At 33.0% G+C, this 5,018-nt stretch overlaps 1 non-coding gene across 1 annotated transcript; it reads right to left on the minus strand.

Annotated features, from left to right (window-relative positions):
* Positions 1 to 938: 938 nt before the first annotated feature.
* Positions 939 to 1,012, minus strand: TRNAD-AUC (transfer RNA aspartic acid (anticodon AUC)). Its single transcript has one exon. It is a non-coding gene; the product is annotated as a tRNA-Asp (tRNA).
* Between the last annotated feature and the right edge of the window lie 4,006 nt (positions 1,013 to 5,018).

Below are 5,018 nucleotides of genomic sequence, written 5' to 3' on the forward strand. Positions count from 1 at the left end.
GTATAATATGTAGGCATATTTTCTTGAATAAAGACTCGCTAATTGTTTTTTTTAAAATTAATATACTATGTAGAAAGGAATGCTGCAGTGGTTTGTAAATGTAGAGTGAAGGGCGGCGAAACATCGATAAAAAATAAAAAGGATTTACCGTGCAAATATTCTATCTACTCTGCTTACTCTTATGGGGAAACATCATAATAGTTAGTCGTTTGAGTTTAAAAAAACACTCTTCTCCGTTAGGTTCCAGCTACTATTTTGGTTACAGTAAAATAGCACTTTATTTTCATTCCCTTTCCGCACCTAACGCTGCATAGTGCACTGCACTGGTACACCAATCGCAGTGTATATTGAACATTTTTTTATTATTTATATATATTTATTTACATGAAGGTAAGATGATCGATCTTATGCTTCAGGTACCAGTCGAGGTACTATGAAATATTCTAGTATAAAAACACCTTCTTAAATAAATGTATCATGCCAATCTTATCGGGAATCGGACCCGAGACCTCTTGCATAGTAGGCAAACGCGCTAACTACTACACCACTAGGCCGATCTTTTTTTCCAATAAATTTCTATTTATTATTTGTGCAAAATTCTATACATGTAATATATGTATAATATGTATGTAACATGTATAATATGTATAATATGTAACATGAAATATGTACCTGCATGTATATTTTTTATACCTATTTGTATTTGCATACAAAAATAATCATTATATACATTATATTCGTTACAGTAAAATTCTACGAATATTGAATCTAATGCCTATTTATTTACAAATAATAATATGTTTTTTTGTTTATATACGTGAGTGCTAATTTAGCGCTGTTTTCTGTGAGTGTGATTTTTTATAATTTCGATTAAAAAAATATGTTTTTTACTAATTAATAATAATATTAAATGTAAAAAAAAAACTTTTAAAAAAACATGGCTCGCGAGGGATTCGAACCCTCAACCTTCAGTCGGATAGTCTGACGCTCTTACCTATTGAGCTAGCGAACCTCGCGACTAATGCGACCATAAAATCCTATAAGAATGTTTACAAACAACAAATGATCATGCCTGAAAAAATATTATTAGTAAAAAAAATACATTTCGATGATAGTAAATGGCTTGAGACTTAAAACTACACGTAGGTACCATGTAAATTCTCACGTCACGATAAAATTAGATAATTTTTTTAAAAATTTTATTTATTCAGCTGCTCCCCGAGGATGTCGAGTAGCAATTAGTAGTGACCTATCGATGTTTCAGTTTCGGTTTCGGCCAAAAAACTATTTTCGGCCGCTGTTTCGGTTTTGGTCAAAAATGGCCGAAACTTCGGCTCAACCGAAACATGCGGCGAGATATGTCGGATTGCATTTGGCTGTACTCGGTTGCGTCTTATGGCTCGTGACCCGGCCGCGTGACCCGTGACCTCTAGTTTGTTTCGGCTTTGGGCCGGTGTTGGAAAACTGTTGCATACATGTACTATATAGGTATAAAATAAAAACTCACCAAATGGCGCTAAAAATTTACAAATTTACACATTTAATTTATGCCTTTAATTTATCGTGTATTTTTTTCAAAGCTCATTTTAATGAACTTAATTAAATATGCTTCTGTTTCGGCTGAAACTATTATAGGACTGAAGCCGAAATTCGGCTTAGGCTGTTAATCGTGTTTCGGTCGGTCACTAGATATCATCCCATCCCCTCTCCTCTCTTCATAGTATAGTGTTATGTTCTTTTTTTTATATATATATTTATTTTTTTAATCTTTGCTTTTAATTTTTGTATAAAATTGTAAGATTCAATATGTCCATGTATTTATAATTTTCTCAAACTGAACGGTTTGGGTAGGTAGGAAGAAATTGCCTTAAGGCAATATGCCCGCCCTTATATGTATATTTATTGTATATGTATATAAAGTGTCAAATAAATAAATAAATAAATAGATATAAGTCTCTTTCATTGCATCCTGGTTAGTGCATTTGCCTGTAATTAAATAAATAAAAATACAGATATAGGTACAACGACAACAACAAACCATCACCCCGTTTCTCCGTAAGGGTAAGCAGAGAGGATAGAACGCCACATCACTATCTTTGCATACAGATCTCGCTTCCTCTACATTCATACATCTTCTCGTGCACGCGCGCCGATTATTCTGACATGTCCATCTTCAAGTATTTGTTGGATTTGGTCATGCCATGTCTTTCTCGGTCTACCTCTATTTCTGCATCCATCAACATTCGCACTGTAAATATTTTTAGCCGTTCTTTCGCTGTCCATTCGCTCTACATGTCGTCGTATTAGTTCGTTTTTGTCCAGCGGACTAAAACACAAATCTGCAGAAAGAGAGCCATAATGTTTTTTTTTACGAATTAGGCAAAAAAAAAACATAACTTAAGACAAAATTCGTTAAAAAACACCTCAAACAATTTTTTTAATATTACTTTGAAATAATATTTATTTATACTTTAACAATGTTTGTATTCTTTTTTTATACAGAATAATGTTTCCTCACTGGGGTGTCCCGTGCCGAGGGAAACATTTTACAAAATGTGAAACATGCTTTAAATTAGTTATTTAACAAAGTTAACATAATAATAAAATAAAAACGCAATTAATTTAATTATCATTGACATAATAAGCAATTTAAACTAAAATAATCATAAAAACATAATCAATTTATATAGACCTTTAGACCAAATTTCATAAATAGTACACAAACTTTTATCTATTTGGCTTGATCCACTCATTGATCCGTGCGCAACCCACCTCTACTATACATTTCTTAAAAGCAATTTTATATTATGATTACAAACTAATTGTCCTTATGGATAATGGATGTAGATTATACACTTAAACCGAGTAGTAGGCCAATCCTCTTTGACCGAAAGTTGTATTTATTTTTAATTGTTTTGCAGCATCATATTATTAACAGATTTCTTCGAACTCCTGTACACTTACTTAATCTTGTTAAAAATGGTTTATTGGACAAAAACGAACTAAAGCGACGATACTCAAACCAACGCGCATCGCAGAGCTCCTTTCTTGATTTTGATGATAATGCTTACATCCGCTTTGCATAATGTACGGATTTCAACATGTGTGCATCTATCGTACATAGTTTTACCACACATAGTGAATTATTATACAATAAAATCACTCCACCTAATGTTATCTTATCGTGGATTTTAACTCTAATCTGAAATGGACCTTTCTGCATTATCCCATTTTACTGGCGTATTGCTTTATAATAGTCCAGTATAATCGCAGGACGGGGGGGGGCGTTACTGCCATCTAGCGGTTGCATCCCACAACACGATCGGCTACGTGTTTCACAAAAGTAAACAGAGGAGCCATCAATTTAGAAAATTTCACGAGATACCTTTATTCTTGGAAACATGAAAGTGTTTTTGAATTTGTTAAAACTTTTGACAGACAGACCTATCTTGTTTTTATGGCTTTTTTTAAACGGTCTTGGCATAAATACAAACTTGTGAAACAACGCAAATATACTTATTTTTTTGACTCGCATGTAATAAACTAATGTTTTATGCTTATATTAATTTACCAATTTATTGATTTATTCATTTCGAATAAATCAACACTTAACATATTTACGAATCTATTATGGCTCTTTAGGCTGTGTCCGTTTTAAAATATCGAGGCTGTACTGACAAAATACATTAAGTCAACAGTCTTTATATATTTCAAATATTTTTTAATATTGGTGCAAGATGTTGATTTCAAATTCTATGCTATGCCTAGAATAAAGATTAGTCTTTCAAAGCTTTAAAAGATTATTTTTTTTAATTGTGTGAGAAATAATGCGTTGAATGAATAAAAAAGCTTTAAATGCGATTATCTCGGAATTCGTTTTAATGACTTAATGCATTATGTCAATAAAGCCTCGATATTATGTAATAAATAGTTCATACCTGTACGAAAAAAAATACGCAAATAAAAAGAAACGATTACATACAATGAAAATATTGAGAATAAAAATGGTGAAACCTTTTAAGGTTCTCCCTTTAGGGAGTTTGAAAAAAATCGAAATATCAAGTGATTTGTTTTATTGAGGTTGTGACTAAAAACCCGTTACACTGAGGTTCACTCTTTTGTTTGTTGACCTTTATATAACGAATTCTATGGAATTCAACCTCGTTAAAACGATTAATATGTGTGGTATGAGAAATTATACAGTAGACACATCGTAATCGAGAATGTATATAATACGTACTTCTAGTATAGTAATCTTTATTACAATATCTGGAACGTGTCGCTTCCCAAGTATAAAGAAACGATGGTTGCAATATTTCTGGGTAATATTTAATATCTTGTACACCCTTACTTTGATATGTTCGGTATATGTATTGTTAGGTACATGTATTTCCTTTGGATCTGAAGGTTCAGCGACGATCTGCAAATTTACACCTAAAAAGAAGGCGTTCCTATGTTATTGGTGGCGTCCGTCTACTCCCAACTGAAGAAATGTCTCAATCGAATACAAAAAAAGACTTTAAATGCTCTTCTTAATGCTTGGCAATCGCGATGGGAATCTTCCCCTTCGGGAAGGGGTTACCTTTCTTTTTTCCCCTTCAATCTGTCAGCGCTTAGAATCTTCTCGGGTTATCCCCGATCACTGGACTACGCAGTTTTTATCAGGCCATGGTAAATTTAATCAAAAATTATTTGTTTTTAATATTGTTGACTCCCCTTCGTGCTGCTGCGGATATCCTAACCAATCTTCCGAACACATCCTGTGGTCTTGTCCCTTTCCTCTTCTCTATGATTACCGAATGTAGCTTCTCGCTACTATCCGTGGCCCTGTCATAGGTCATGTTGGATATACAGATCTGGTGGCTTTCAAAAAGAATTTCAAGTATTTTAAAAAGCTTTGTAATCATTTCGGCGAATTGATAATGTCTAATCAATTTAATCCCAGTCAGTGAAGAATCCACTTCCCTCTCTTCTCAATTCAATAAAGTTCATATTATGTACTTCTAGATTACTTTCTT

Source organism: Micrasema longulum, unplaced genomic scaffold (genome assembly GCF_059751315.1).
Source record: "Micrasema longulum isolate JH-2025_06_02 unplaced genomic scaffold, ASM5975131v1 h1tg001237l, whole genome shotgun sequence".
In the NCBI taxonomy this organism is placed as follows: Eukaryota; Metazoa; Arthropoda; class Insecta; order Trichoptera; family Brachycentridae; genus Micrasema; species Micrasema longulum.